Source organism: Salvelinus namaycush, chromosome 6 (genome assembly GCF_016432855.1).
Source record: "Salvelinus namaycush isolate Seneca chromosome 6, SaNama_1.0, whole genome shotgun sequence".
In the NCBI taxonomy this organism is placed as follows: Eukaryota; Metazoa; Chordata; class Actinopteri; order Salmoniformes; family Salmonidae; genus Salvelinus; species Salvelinus namaycush.
Genome location: NC_052312.1, coordinates 15,344,516 through 15,361,824, shown reverse-complemented (window position 1 = coordinate 15,361,824; position 17,309 = coordinate 15,344,516).

The following is a 17,309-nucleotide window of genomic DNA, read 5'->3' as shown; positions in this document are numbered from 1 at the left end:
GCTGTGGCTCGATTGAGAGCTTTCCAGCTTGAGAACCTCTCAAAGCGATGAGAGCCGAGTTGAGCTCCAGAAACCTTAGAGGCGAAGACAGTGACGTCTGGTCGAATCTCTGCGTCTGCGTGAGGCTCTACAAGGTCAAATTTTATGTTCTCAGGCTCACTTGAGTTTGTTTGGGTCAGGAAAGGTGGACCTGAGAACCAACTGGTGTACTTTAACTTTTTATGGCTGCAGGGGCAGTATTGAGTAGCTCTGTTTAAGGTGCCCATTTCAAACGGCCTCGTACTCAATTCTTGCTCGTACAATATGCATATTATTGTTATTATTGGATAGAAAACACTCTCTAGTTTCTATAGCCGTTTGAATTATGTCTCTGAGTGGAACAGAACTCATTCTACAGCACTTTTCCTGATATGGTGTGAGATTTCAGACATCTTGGCCCCTGCTCCCAGGTCAGTTCATAAGTCCCTGTGAAGGCTATGACGCTACAAACACTGCCTACGCCTTCCTCTAGATGTCAGTAAGAGGTGACAATTTGAATGGAGTCGATTGCGCAATCAGTGCCTGTATAAAACGACAAAGACCGGATGTACCGTTCTTTTCCTGCTGCGCCTGACGCACGATGTACGTTGGACCTGCTCTCTTTCCAAGCTTGTGTTTAGCCAGTAATATTTCGCCGGTCATGTTTTTACTCGTTATAGGTGTTAAAGACATCATAAGGTAGTTAATTTAAACCGTTTTATAGCAATTTATATCCGTTTAGTGCGATTTTGAGGCAATTCTTGGTGATGCACTTTGAAGCTTTGGGCACGTTTCCAGTACCGGTCGAACGTTAGTGGGCATTTCGACGGACAAGCGGACATCTTTCGACCAAAAGAAGATTAGACCCAAGAAAGGATACATTGCCCAAGATTCTGATGGAAGATCACCTCATAGTAAGAAATATTTAAGATGATAAATCGTTGTTCTGTCGAAAAATTTTAAACGCATATTCCGCCATTTTCTTTGGTATAGCTTCGCTTGGCGAACCCTGTATTGCACAGTAAGGATAATTTTAGAAATGTAATTCAGCGATTGCATTAAGAACTAATTTGTCTTTCGATAGCTGTCCAACTTATATTTTTTTAGTCAAGTTTATGAATAGTTAATCATGAGACAAGATCACTGTCAAATATGGCGCCCGACATTTTCAGGCTAGTTTTGCTAGTTTTGTCATTGTATAACCACGGTTGTTTGTGGCTAAATATGCACATTTTCGAACAAACTCTATATGTATGTTGTAATATGATGTTACAGGAGTGTCATCGGAAGAATTCTGAGAAGGTTAGTGAAAAAATTAATATATTTTGGCGATGATTACGTTATCGCTCTCTTTGGCTTGAATCGATGCTCTGGTAACGTTTGCACATGTGGTATGCTAATATAACGATTTATTGTGTTTTCGCTGTAAAACACTTAGAACATCTGAAATATTGTCTGAATTCACAAGATCTGTGTCCTTCCATTGCTGTGTATTTTTAAGAAATGTTTTATGATTAGTAATTAGGTAATACACGTTGCTCTGTGTATTTATTCTAGTCGAGTTGTGATGGTGGGTGCAATTGTAAACTATGATTTATACCTGAAATATGCACATTTTTCTAACAAAACCTATCCTATACAATAAATATGTTATCAGACTGTCATCTGATGAGGTTTTTTCTTGGTTAGTGGCTATCAATATCTTTATTTGGCCGAATTGGTGATAGCTACAGGTGGAGAGAGAAAATGGTGGACAAAGAAAAATGGTGTCTTTTGCTAACGTGGTTAGCTAATAGATTTACATATTTTGTCTTCCCTGTAAAACATTTTAAAAATCTGAAATGGTGGCTTTATTCACAAGATCTGTATCTTTCATTTGGTGTCTTGGACTTGTGATTTAATGATATTTAGATGCTACTATTTAATTGTGACGCTATGCTAGCGATGCTAATCAGTGTGGGGGGGGTGGGGGATGTTGTCATAGGTGTACCGACCTCGGGCTTGCAGCCATAAGAGGTTTTTAAGAGCGCAGCAAGTATAGGCCTGGTTGCATGGTCTGCTGGATTGCTGTCAGTGTTTACATAACACCACTGATCTGGATGGGTAGACTTCCTGATGCGAGTTACCCTATTGGCAACATACACATAGAATCTTTTGGTGACATTGTGGATGTAACCGAGAACTATCTTACTGTCTGTGTAGAACTTGGCCGCATTTACATCAATGTCAATTTCGTCTCTGATCAGTTCATACATCTCAACAGCTAGCAAAGCCGCACACAGTTCTAGGCGTGGGATAGTGTGGGCCGGACGAGGGGCCAATTTTGATTTCCCCATGACAAATCCAACATGGCATTGACCTTCCGAGTCAATAACTCTCAGGTAGGCTACCGCTCCTATGGCTACTGTAGAGGCATCCGAGAAGATGTGTAGCTCTCTTCTTTGAGTGGTAGACAAGGAGACTGGGATGTAGGTCCGCTGAATATACATATGTTCCAACTCCATCAAAGATTCCTTCCACATGTTCCATTTCTCTTCTTTTTCTGGGGGAAGAGGGGCATCCCACTCACTCTGATCAGAAGAGAGTTCTCTGATTAAGGCTTTACCTTGCATTGTTATTGGAGCCACGAACCCAAGGGGCTCATAAAGACTATTCACTGTGGACAGGATGCCTCGCCGCGTAAAAGGCTTCTCATTGTGGGACACCTGGAATGAGAAGCTGTCTGTTTCCAGGTTCCAGGAAAGTCCCAGACTCCGTTGAAAGGGGAGAGGATCCACTCCTAGGTCCAGATCTTTTAAGTCTTTTGCACGGTCCTCCATAGGGAAGGCTTCCATAACTGTTTTGCTATTGGATGCAATCTTGTGTAGTTTCATGTTGGACTCCGCCAACATTGCTTGTGTTTTTCTTAGAATGTTGATAGCTTCTTCTGTAGTAGCTACTGATGTCAGCCCATCATCGACGTAGAAGTTCCTCACTACATATTGCTTGGGTTCTGATCCGTGTTCCTTCTCACCCTGTAGCGCTGCTCGTCTCATGCAGTAGATGGCTACGGCTGGTGAAGGGCTGTTCCCAAATACATGGACTTTCATCCTGTACTCAGTTATGTTTCTATCTGGATTGTTGTCTTCATACCAGAGAAACCTTAAGTAATCTCTGTGATCCTCACGTACACCAAAACAGTAAAACATTTGTTGCACATCTGCTGTTAGTGCAATGCAATCCTTGCGGAAGCGCATTAGGACACCCAAGAGTGTGTTGTTTAAGTCTGGACCACTGAGCAGAACATCGTTAAGTGACACGCCTTGACACTTAGCACTGGAGTCAAATACTACTCTTATTTGTTCAGGCTTTTGTGGATGGTAAACACAAAATATGGGTAGATACCAACATTCTTTGTCTCCCTCTAGTGGCGGTGAAGGTTCGGCTTGGTCGTTATCCAGCATCTTTTGCATGAAGTCAATAAAATGACGCTTCATGTCAGGCTTTTTGTCTAAAGTCCTGCGAAGTGATGTGAGACGGTTTATGGCCTGCTCCCTGTTATTAGGAAGGCGACGTCGAGTAGGGCGAAAGGGTAGTGGAGCCACCCAGTTGTTTCCATCATCCTGGAAAACCTGTTTGTCCATAATGTCCAAAAAGGCTTTGTCCTCCACTGATGGTGCTGGTTTATCATCGTCTTGTGTTTTGTCAAACACGGAACATCCCAGGTTGTCTGTGTTCACAGTTGTGCTCGGATCTCTCGAGTGCACTGTAGAGGGAGAGATGTGTTTCTGAGCTACGCTGTTGTAGTTCTCTTTTACCTGGATGATGTCAGGGCAAGGGCTCAGATAGGATGTGCGACCATTTTGAAGTATGTTTGTCCTGAACACATTAACACTGGCTGGTCGATGAGCCGTTCCCAGACAGACCTCACCCACGATGACCCACCCGAGGTCGAGTCGCTGTGCATAAGGAATGTCGTGGGGCCCATTGATTTGCTCTCGTACCTTGTGTACCCTTAAGATGTCTCGTCCTAAGAGCAGGAGGATGGGAGCGTCTGGGTCCACAGCTGGAATTTTGTCCATAACTGGTTGCAGATGGGGATGATGATACGCAATGTCGGGGGAGGGAATCTCCGTCCTATCGTCTGGCATCATATCACACTCTATCAGAGTAGGGAGAGTGAGCTGCATGTGTCCGTCTATAGACTCCACCATGAAGTTGACGGCTCTCCTGCCTGAAGTCTCTGTTACCCCAGAACAGGTCTTCATGGTGTATGGAGCAGAGTTGTCATTGATGTTGAAGAGATTGAAAAACTCTGTCTTGGCCAGAGATTTGTTACTCTGTTCATCAAGCACTACATACATTTTGACAGCTTTCTCTCTTTTCCCAGCCGGATAAGCTTTAACTAGACATATTTTTGAACATGATTTTGGATTAACTGCCTCACCACAGATCTCCGTACACTTTGAGGTGACAGATAGAAGAGCATCGTCACCTTGCTCCCCGCCATGCTCTTTCTCTGCTGTAGCAGTGTCTGTATTTGAAGGGGCTGGGCCTGGATGCAGAGCAGCAAGATGTCTGTCGCTGTCGCACTCAGAGCACTTGATTGACACCTTACAGTCTTTAGCTCTGTGCTGAGTTGACCCACAACATCGGAAACAAATTCCATTCTCTTTGAGATATGATTTGCGCTCATCTAGAGTTTTGTATCTAAACCCACGACACTTTTTAAGAGGATGAGATTTGTTATGTATCGGGCAGTGATGGTCAGGGTTTTCAATCTTTGTCTTACTGGGTTTGGTTTGGTGGTCTGAGGGCTCAGATGACACATCGGTTTTGTATACAGTCACAGGTGTCTTGCTGCTGTACCTGGCAGGTTTCTCACTTTTCATAGACACCTGGTTAGTTGAGGTGTAGAGGGTGAAACTGGGGTCGTTTCTAGTTTTCGCCTGGTTCCTGATGAATCTCGAGAAGAACGAGAATGGTGGGAATGCTACCCGATAGTCCTCCTTGTATTTGGATCCCTGTGCAATCCATTTTTCTTGTAAACTGAATGGAAGTTTCTCTACTATAGGGTTTACCCCCCGAGATGTGTCCAGATAAGCGAGGCCTGGAAGGTACCCTTCTACTTTAGCACACTCCAGTTCGAGAAGAATGTCACCTAGTTCTCTTAGTTTGTGATTGTCTTTGTTAGCCAGTTTTGGAAAATCATCAATTTTCTTCAACAGTGCATTCTCGATCACTTCGGGTGTACCATAGCACTCTTCTAGTCGTTGCCAGACCATGTTAAGCCCTGCTGTTGCGTTGAAAATATGGACAGATCTAATTCTGTTTGCTTGCTCAGACGACTCTGCCCCTAGCCACTTGGTAATTAGATCTAACTCTTCCCTGGCTGATAAATTCAAGTCTCTGATCGCATTGAGAAAGGATGCTTTCCATGCCCAATAATTTTCAGGGCGATCATCAAACTTCAGGAGTCCGGAACTCACCATCTCACGGCGTAGGAGGTACTTGATGAGGTCTGGTGCCACTTGTGACTCAGGGACGCTTTGTGTGTGTGACTGGAAGTGGGCTTGTTTTCCATTTACACCATGCTGCTGTTCATTTCTTTTGAACGGAGAGTCTCTGCTCATGCTCTGTTGTTTGCTACTTTCTGGATTATGGCATGTAGCTGGGTCAACACTAAGCTCTTGTTTCTCCACTTCAAATGGAAGTTCAGCAAAGTAGGGCCTAGCATGTTGTTGCACATACTCACAGGTACGCTGGACTGGACTTAAGGGCTGTGTCCCTGTGTCTAGTTCTTTGTGAAGTTCTCTGCGTTCTGATCCTACAGCTTCTTCAAAGGCTGCAGCTTCAGCCAACACAGCAGCAGCTGTTCTCTCAACTTGGAGAACATATAAACTTGCCTCGAGGTCAGCTTTTTGCTTCAACAAGCTGGCCTCTATTTCTGCCTTTTGTTTCATCACAGAAGCTTCCTTCTCAGCATAGGAGACTTGTGCACGCGCTGCGTCTGCCTTGGCGCGTGCTTTGATGGCTGCAGAACTCGCCGTTGAGGATCTGCTTGACTGTTTTGATGACCTTGATCTTGTAGATTGAGACTTGGTCCCAATGTGCTGAAGAGGCTCCTCCATCTCTCTCTGTCGAACTCCTGGCTCTGGTTGTTGTACCGTAGACAGCTGGTCTTCCATAGGAACAGAGGCTTTGTTGGCTGATGAATGTAGAAACAAACCACCGTGTGTGGTTATTCTTGAGCCCGCCGTGATGATGTTTTTTTACTATTCTGCCCTTGAGTTGCGTTCCCATGCAAAACTAGACAGATAGCTAACAACTAAGTATTCAATAAAACTCCCAAGGCGTGACTTTTCTTGAATGAATATATTGAAAACGTTTGTTGTAAAACTGCAAAACACAGAAAATAATATACTTTAGTATTCAATTCACACCGACATACTGTAGCTGTACATTATACATTTGAAGTTGCATGAATACAAAGCACGTGCTACGGTACCATGCATCTGGCATAATGCCAAACCATATAGCTAATTGCTTTCTCATATGGTAATTGACTAACTCCTTTCATTACTCTAATAATGTACAACCATCTATGTAGAATAACAAAGCATATTACACTAGAAACAGTAACAAAAATATTAGTATTGTATATTTTACAATTCGTTTGCATGACGCACGAGCAAAGTAATACAGCTAACGGCATACATGAAAGGCATTGCAATTTGTTTGAGTAAATGCAACCAACCAACATTGATATGTAAGAAACTCTATCAATAACAAGATTATCATCATTAGCTAAATGCTTGAATCGAACTTACAAACAAATATTTTCCCAGGCTGAAGCGTGACAAGAAATAACTACGCTGAAAGACCTGCACCTTAGCGTTGTTTTTAGCTGCTTCTATGTGTGCAGAACGAATTCTCTACTTCCTGTTTGCGTACAGTCTAAGTACCATAAAGCTCCACTAGGGGGCAAATAACACCATGGAACACAATGAAAATCCATCTTAACCATTGTTACCTTCTAACAGGATGGCAGCACAGTGTGAGTAAGGCCTTCACGGTCAAATTGCTGCAAAGATACAAAAATATTTTTTACGTTCAAGCAGCTCTCCTGTGAAGTCGTGACTGGCGACACACCCCTAGTTTACTGAATTGGGTCACATTTGGAGTAACTGTCAACCATTACCAACATATATTTTTTCATTTTACAGGCAGACATGTGAACAAAATGTATTTGCATATTTACCAAGGGCCCCAAGGCACACATGACTCACATCGGGATTCATGCATCCAAAAAACAACAACACTGCCGGTTTATTAAAAACTAAAACAAATTAGAATAACAAATCAAATTTGAATTACAACTCTTGATAACTCTATAAGGAAATAATTGTTTCCCATAAGGTAATAGTAAAATAGACAAGAGACAGGTGTCCCTCATTCAGGGGCAGCGCTCTCTCTCTCTCTTTCTCGTGGTCCGAATCACACATAGGACTGTTGATCAATTATAAACTTCTTCCTAATAATCAGTGTTTACATATTACATGTAAATGTCACCCAATGTCTCTAGCCTTTCTAGTGAGGGTGATTAGACCTCACCAGAAAGTCATAAAAGGTCAGAGGTCATTCAACCCCATTAAGTGAGTGTTTCTTTCCCTGAACCTCATACTCAGTATTTAAAAACATTTCACACAAAACATTTTGTGTGCCAGGTTTACATTGGGTTTTCCAGTACATTTCTTATCAAGAGAATTTACATGTGTGCAACCAAAACTCAGACAATAGATACTTCAGAAAATTTCATTTGTGTGCCCTTAGGTGCATCCTAACCCAAGAAAAATAAAAAATAAAAAGACCCCTCACAATAAATCAGTATTAACACCACATACAAATATTCAATAACAGGTGGGTCATGTGTGGGTGCTGCCGTGTGTGGTAAAAAGTAGGGTAAAAACAAACAAAATGGCCAGGCCTTACTTAATTTGGGAGCTCCCTTAACAGCAGGAACCAGGTACCTTTATACTATATAGTACACGGTCTCAATAACTGCTCTCCTAAGGGACCTGCCTCAGGAAGCCTTTCAAAGGGAGAGACACAAACATGTCAAAAACATGTCTTAATCTTAATCAAGTTTACTGCATCTTGGGCAGGAAGTCTTGATAAAACCATGCGTAAACTCATTCAAGGGGTTTTCTTTATTTGTACTATTTTCAAATTTGTAGAATAATATTGAAGACATCAAAACTATGAAATAACACATTTGGAATCATGCAGTAACCAAAAAAGTGTTAAACAAATCAAAATATATTTTATATATGAGATTCTTCAAAGTAGCCAGCAATATTTGGTACTAAAAACATTTACTAATGGATCTACTTCAATTCTCTACACAGTTCCACATAATGGAATCAGATGATTGTTTTAGATGACATTACTTTCTTACTTAAGTCCCTAGTGTTACCAAAACTATACAATTGAGTAATAATAATTGGAAATTGTCAAACATTTCTCTTATTCAATTATTCATACCTCTGTCCCAAATTTTCCCACTGTGTGCCTTACAGCCTGTTTGAGTTAAGTGAGTGCTACTTATTTTCCACAGGAAGCTTATCTCTAACCCAAACACCAGATGGCAGCCTCTAATATAATGTCCCAAGACTCAATCCCTCTGTTCATCATGTGATCTTGTATTGAAACATTTACTTCTTCAAATTACTAAGACATTGCATTATTAGTGATTGACAGGGCTCTAACTCCTCTAGCTCCACAATGAGATAGCCAGCCTGCCAGCTTAGTGGAGTCTGCCACTAGCACAGTCAGTGTAGTCAGCTCAGCTATCCACATTGAGACCGTTTCTGTGCCTCGATCTAGGTTGAGCAAAACTAAACATGGCGGCGTTCGCCTTAGCAATCTCGCTGGAATAAAGACCTCCTCCATTCCTGTCATTATTGAACGAGATTGTGATATCTCACATCTCAAAATAGGGCTACTTAATGTTAGATCCCTCACTTCCAAGGCAGTTATAGTCAATGAACTAATCACTGATCATAACCTTGATGTATTTAGCCTGACTGAAACATGGCTTAAGCCTGATGAATTTACTGTGTTAAATTAGGCCTCTCCTCCTGATTACACTAGTGACCATATCCCCTGCAAATTCTGCAAGGACGGAAGTATTGCTGACATTTACGATAGCAAATTTCAATTTACAAAATAAGACTGTTTTCATCTTTTGAGCTTCTAGTCATGAAATCTATGCAGCCTACTCAATCACTTGTTATAGCTACTGTTTACAGGCCTCATGGGCCGTATACAGTGTTCCTCACTGAGTTCCCTGAATACCTATCGGACCTTGTAGTTATGGCAGATAATATTCACATTTTTGGAAAAGTCCACAGACCCTCTCCAAAAGGGTTTCGGAGCCACTCAGTGGGTTTTGTCCAACATGTCTCCGGACCTACTCACTGCCACAGTCATACTCTGGACCTAGTTTTGTCCTGTGGAATAAATATTGTTTTTCCTCATAATCCTGGACCACCAATTTATTACGTTTGCAATCGCAACAAATAATCTGCTTAGACCCCAACCAAGGATCATCAAAAGCCGTGCTATAAATTCCCGGACAACCCAAAGATTCCTAGATGCCCTTCCAGACTCCCTCCACCTACCCAAGGACGTCGGAGTACAAAAATCGGTTAACCACCTGAGGAACTAAATGTAACCTTGCGTAATACCCTAGATGCAGTCGCACCCTAAAAACAAAAAAACTAGCTACCTGGTATACAGAAAATACCCGAGCCCTGAAGCAAGCTTCCAGAAAATTGGAACGAAAATGGCACTCCACCAAACTGGAAGTCTGTACAATATCGAAGAGCCCTCACTGCTGCTCGATCATCCTAACTTCATTTAGGAGAATAAGAACAATCCAAAATTTATTTTTGATACTGTCGCAAAGCGAACTAAAAAGCATTCCCCAAGAGAGGATGGCTTTCACTTCAGCAGTGATAAATTCATGAACGTCTTTGACGAAAAGATCATGATCATTAGACTCCTCTTTAAATCTGCGTATTTCGCCAAAGCTCAGTTGTCCTGAGTCTGCACAACACTGCCAGGACCTAGGATCAAGGGAGACACTCATGTTTTTTTTATCCTATATCTTTTGACACATTCATGAAAATAGTAATGGCCTCTAAACCTTAAAGCTGCATACTGGACCCTATTCCAACTGAACTACTGAAAGAGCTGCTTCCTGTGCCTGGCCTTCCTATGTTGAACAATAAACGGCTCCCTATCCACCGGATGTGTACCAAACTCACTAAAAGTGGCAGTAATAAAGCCTCTCTTGAAAAAGCCAAACCTTGACCCAGAAAATATTTAAAAAACTATCGTCTTAAATCGTATCTCCCATTCCTCTCAAAATCTTTGAAAATGCTGTTGTGCAGCAACTCACTGCTTTCCTGAAGACAATGTATACGAAACACTTCAGTCTGGTTTTAGACCCAATCATAGCACTGAGACTGCACACGTGAAGGTAGTAAATTACCTTTCATACATTGTTGCTTTAACAAATATAGTAACACAGTATACTATTCATTTTTCTTAATACTTTTTACACCACTTACATACGTCTGGGTGTGCAAGTTGTATATTATTATACTTTTTTCCGTTGTTACTTCATCAAATCTCTAGTAACTGATTATACACATACAATTTCATCTCTCTTTTCATATTCTTCCCACACACACGTGTTCCATTCACACATACAATTTCCCTATATAACATTATAAATCAACTTATGTATTCACATCCACACCACCAGCAAACACACACAGTAATCGCCCTCATTACTCCTTATGCATCTTCCATGACTTGTCATTACCTCCTATGCATACATGTGCGTCTTCTGCGGTTCCTCTATAATCTCTACAGTATCTATAGTCCCTGAACATCCATATTCCATATAGCATCATCACAGTCCCATTAGCATCCATAGTATATATGGTCCCTATAGCATCATAGTCCCTCAGCATCCATAGTATCAATAGTTTATATAGTCATAAATGCTATAGTCTCTATAGACTCTATAGTCTTGCCGCTTCCCATACATATAGTTTTCGTGGTTCTCTGACCACGTAGACAGTTCTCATAAATGTCTACAATAACACCTTGCGCTATTTTCAGTGGTTCTCAGACCACGTAGACACTTCTCACATAAATTCCTACAGACAATTGTCAGTGGGGCCTCTACTGCCCTCACTCTAGCCTTTTTCTAAGACTAGTGGTACCCTTCATCTTTATATTTAGTTTTATTGGTTTTATGATTTTTATTTAATTGTATTTTTTACTTACTGAAATCAGTTGTCGTGTCCCTCAATTGCTCGAGGATGATGTGTCTACTGGGCAGCTCACAGTAAGGGTCGAGTCCTCGTCGTCTTTTGGTTAGACGGGAATTTCCCTAATGCTTCATAAAATGCGCCACCGGTTTTCATCGCAGACCCTCACTGGAAAGCTCCGCAGGCAGATTCAATCAACCCTTTTTGTGATGCCAAATTGTCGTGGAAATTCTACACATGGAAACTCAAAGTCAATCTTAAATTAATCATTGTTTATTAACAGCATGCTGGAGAGGTAACAGTCAAACTTAGATGCATAAAGTACCGGTCTGAAGTGAGCTCCCCTGGGGCAGTCCCGTTAGTTTTCTTATATACTGCTTACACAGACAAGTTATATTTGCATGATTTAGCTCATTCATTATTCATAATTAATTCATCATTAACGTTTGGTTCATGCATGTGATCGACCAATACTGGTTCATGCATGTGACAGACCAATCTCTCCAAGCTGAGACCTTGAAACTGAGATATCCCTTTCGGTTCTCAAAACAAGGTTCTGGGCGTACTGCCAAATTGCAGATACTGATCGTGAGGATTCCTCCCATGCACGTTCATTCAGTGACTTGCATGAACACAGAAATTGGTTATTAGAAAAGCACAAGCATAACATTTTCCATCACACTCTGCTAAAACGTCATTCCAAAACCTCGTATGAAGATGACATAACATTACCATACAACAGAGTCCTCTTCAACCTGAGAGGAAAGGGAATTGCAACAGTGAATTTATTAGAACATCAGGGGTAACAATCTTATCGTGGCTGTCAGTACCTGTGAGATCCCGCCCCCTCATTTTTTATATTCTGTTTCATACATTTAATGTGAGACTCACCTGTATCCACGTGCCACAGGCTTTGACAGGAAACTGGTAGATGGCAAAGGCTGCTGTGGTGTCAACAGGGCTGCAGATGTTATCATCGTCTCCTCCCTCTCCTCCAAGTAGACTGACAGTGGACAAGTCCAGATGAGTTTCAGTGATGGCCACCACAACCACAAACTGACCATCCCTGGTGCAGTGGAGAGTCTGAGCGTGAGAGATACTAGCAACTTTATGTGATAGGTAGGCCTAGTTCAGATCTCCAAAAAATTCAATTGGACATCCAAACAGCCAACACAAATCCATATAGCCCTAAACATTCACTAAAACAAGATGTCAAGTTCTACCATCAGATCACAATTGAATGTAAACAGCATATTAGGACTACCAGCATTCCCATAATAACACAGCTCCCTGTCAAAACAACAGCTCAGACTCAGTCAGTCTAATGTGCAGTGCCTTATAATAGAATTCATACCCCCTGACTTTCTCCACATTTTGTTAAATTACAGCCTTATTCCACACCTCAATGGGTCAATGAGGCGAAGGCTTCTTTCACAACTGGCTGCATGATTATTGCAGCGCAATGGGTGTAACTTTTGTTCACTATTTCGATACTTTTTGGAAACAAAACACGTTTTATAAGCATTATAAAGCTGCGTTGAGACAATGACTTATCAATGACCCAAGCCCAGCTCAGTTAATCCCTACCATTGTGATGCCGAGTTGTCATAATGCTTCAGCAAATGTCAATTATCCCAGGGGCGTTGGTAGACACAATGTAAGTAATCTAATTTATGTTCCTCTAACTGCCCTGAAGGCCTCTGCTGATCCTACAGCTATTGTATACAGTAATCATGTACCTATGAACCAGATTTATACTATTAACACTGAGGCGGTGTGCCCTAGTAGGAAATCCACCGTGTACAGCTCACCCTGCACTAAACTAAATAACATTAGTATATTTACTTCTGCTATGCTTCCCAGTAAAGCAATGAAAACAAGCAAGCATCCCAGAAAAGTGCTCAAAATAAACTACATATGCTGACGTGGGCTAAGAAACAAGGTTCATGAAATCAATAATTTGCTATTAACAGATGACATTCATATTCTATCTATCTCTAAAACTCACTTAGATAATACATTTGATGATACAGTAGTAGCAATACAAGGTTATAACATTTATAGAAAATACAGAAATGCCAATGGTGGAGGTGTTGCTGTTTATATTCAGAACCACATTCCTGTAAAGCTTAGAGAGGAGCTCATGTTAAATACTGTTGAAGTAATATGTCTACAGGTTCATCTGCCTCACCTAAAGCCCATTCTTGTGGGAAGCTGCTATAGACCACCAAGTACTAACAGTCAGTTTCTGGATAACGTGTGAAATGCTTGATAATGTAATGCGATATCAACAGAGAGAGATATTTTCTGGGTGATTTAAATATTGACAGGTTTTCAACATGCTGCCCACTCAAGAAAAAGCTTCAAACTTTTAACCAGTGCCTGCAACCTGGTTCAGGTTATCAGTCAATCTGACAGGGTAGTTACAAACAGCACAGGAATGAAATCATCAACATGTATTGATCACATCTTTACTAATGCTACAGAAATTAGCTTGAAAGCTAATTTCATCCATCGGATGTAGTGATCACAATATAGTAGCAATATCTAGGCAAACCAAAGTTCCAAAGGCTGGACCTAATATAGTGTAAAAGAAGTCATACATTAATTTTTGTAGTGATTCCTATGTTGATGTAAATAATGTGTTGGTCCGTGGTGTGTAATGAGAAGCAAACAGATACTTGCACTTGACACATTTATGAAATTGCTTATTCCAGTTACTAAAAAGCATTCGCCCATTATGAAAATGACTGTAAACACTGAAATCCCGGTGGCTTGATGAGGAATTTAACAATGGTATGGTTGAGAGGGATGAGGCTAAAGGAATGGCAAATAAGTCTGGCTGCACAACCGATTGGCAAACGTATTGCAAATTGAGAAATTCATGTGATTTATCTGAATAAAAAGAAGAAACTACACTATGAAACAAAGTTAAGTGGTATAAAAAGCTTTGGAGCACCTAAAATGAAATTTTGGGAAAACAGGCAAACTCAGCTCCATCATTCATTGAATCAGTTCATTCACCACAAAACCGACTGATATTGCCAACTATTTTAATGTTTTTTTAATTGGCAAGATTAGCAAATTTAGGCATGACATGCCAGCAACAAAACGCTGACACTATGCATCCAAGTATATCTGACCAAATTATGAAAGACAAGCATTGTCATTTTGAATTCCGTAAAGTGAGTGTGGAAGAGGTGAAAAAAGTATTGTATATCAACAATGACAAGCCACCAGGGTATGACAACTTGGATTGAAAATTACGGAGGATAATAATGGATGATATTGCCTCTCCTATTTGCCATATTTTCACTTTAAGCCTACTAGAAAGTGTGTGCCCCCAGGCCTGGAGGGAAGCAAAAATAATTACGCTAACTAAGAACAGTAAACACCCCTTTACTGGTTCAAATAGCCAAACAATCAGCCTGTTACCAACCCTTAGTAAACATTTGGGGGATTTTTTTTTTGACCAGATACAGTGCTATTTTACAGTAAACAAATTGACAAGACTTTCAGCAGGCTTATATGGAAGGACATTCAACAAGCACAACACTTACACAAATGACTGATGATTGGCTGAGAGAAATTGATGATAAAAATATTGTGGGTGCTGTTTTGTTAGACTTCAGTGCAGCTTTTGACATTATCGATCATAGTCTGCTGCTGGAAAAATATGTGTTATGGCTTTACACCCCCTTCTATATTGTGGATAAAGAGTTACCTGTCTAAAATAACACAGAGGGTGTTATTTAATGGAAGTCTCTCCAACATAATCCAGGTAGAATCAGGAACCTTTACTAACAACTTGCCACTGCCTTTGAGGAAAGCCAGAGTGTCTATGTATGCAGATGACTCAACACTATACACGTCAGCTACTACAGCAACTGAAATGACTACAACACTTAAAGAGCTGCAGTTGATTTTGGAATGGGTGGCAAGGAATAAGTTAGTCCAAATTTTTCAAATCTAACAGCATTATATTTGGGACAAATCGTTCACTAAACCCTAAACGTCAACTAAATCTTAGCAGCAGCTAATGGGGATCCAAAATAAATACAAATACACATTGTGGTTACCCGAACAACTGTCATAATTTTGCCAAAACTTAAAGGACCATCAGCACCAAGAGCCAAACGCTGAGCCAACAGGGTGCACTTTGCGTCATCAAATAACCTGGTTAAAAGTTAGCGCTTCTTCTTCAAAGTTTAATTGGCGAAATACATCCAAAAAAGGTGTTTCGCTGCCACCTACTAAAAATAAAATCAGTATTAGCAGAAAAAATAACTAAAGTCAATATACTCCTTCAGTCAAATATACTCAGATCCTTACACAGGTTCTGGGGCCTGAGAGGAGAAAGCATTGTCAGACAGTATTCCCTGCAGTGTTTCAGCAGTGAAATCCTGGATATCCAAGAACATTTTACCTGCTTTCACAATGATTTCCAGTTTCTTCGATTCTTTTGTTAGTTTGTCCTGTACAATTAATCACCTTTGCAATAAACGCAACAAAATCAACCTTCACAATTAAGTGTTTCAGGATCTCTCAACTGACTGACATCCACATAGTGTTGGGCATCACCCACTGCCATAACTTCATCATCTCTACTCACTGCCTCTGCATAGGAGAGCTTCTCAACAGCCCTGATCCTTCCTACTTTGACCTCCTTCACCCTAACAGGACACTCAGGGAACTCTGCAACAATATTGAGTTTGCAAACACTTGGAGATGTGGGCAAATGTTTTACATTCATGACATTGAAGTGGCTTTTGTACATAACTTTGCACTGCATATCTAATATAGTCCTGCTATACATGGGTCGGGAGAGATTCATCATCAAACATAAATAATACAGGAAGGCTTTCCTCCTCCTTTCCATTCACAGTGCAGGTTAAGCGATGTGAATAAACTATTCCTGGCATGTTCATCTTAAACCATGAAGCCTCAATATCCATCGAGACGTCAGATATGACACCTTTTATCGGTGCCCTACTCCGATAATCATAGCATTCCACTTCATGCGTCGGTCATTTGTGCATCCACAGTGCTTTCTCCTTTTGACACACATGAAATCAACACCATACCACTCCTGGTCACTTTTCTACTTCTCCCAATGCACCGTTCACAATCTTTGTGACCGCAAACGGGTTTCCCACCACAAACATCCTTGCTCATGAACCGCACTCCAACAAGGAATGAGGCGTTATCATACCGAAGCTGGTCTTGATTTACAACTAGTCCTTTAAGCTCCATTCTTAGATGTTACAGTATTCCACTCATTTCCTCAATCTATACTCGCGCCAACAGAATCAAGCATCGCTTCTGCTTCCTCCATTACTCTCAAACCAGTTAGAGCTTCTTCTTTAGGTTTTATGGCAAACAAGTCTGTGCTTCAGCAATAAAACCTTCCATAGAGATAGCAATTAGTTCTGATTATTAATCAACTAATCAGAATTTTTGGAGATAATGAGTTGACCAATCAGGTGTAGTCTTCTGGCAGGTGCACATGGGACCGATCAGAATAGGGATGATGTTACTTTCTATAAGGCAAAAATATATTTTTTACCACAATTAAAATATTTTCCTAAATTTGTGAAATAAGAATGATCAATGATGTAGCACAAAAGTAGTCAACTTCGTCAAAGGCCAACAATTGTGCAGGTAAAGTTCTGTGATCACAATTTGGCCTAGTCGGACTACTCGAATGTTTGCTGTAAAAAATACAAAATAAATAATTTGAACACTGCGACTAAGTAGTTGAGAATGGAATTGTTGATTCTGGGTTGAGAAGTTACAGAGAGCCAGGTTCCAACCTTATGAAGATTACTCTTTATAGACCCTTTATTTGAATTCCGGCAACACCGCCTTAGTGTTGTTTCTTAATATGCTTGGCTGTATCTGCTGGGTTCACATAATTTTGGTTGATTTGCAGTACCATCCTCAGGGCCAAAAGCCTATATAAAC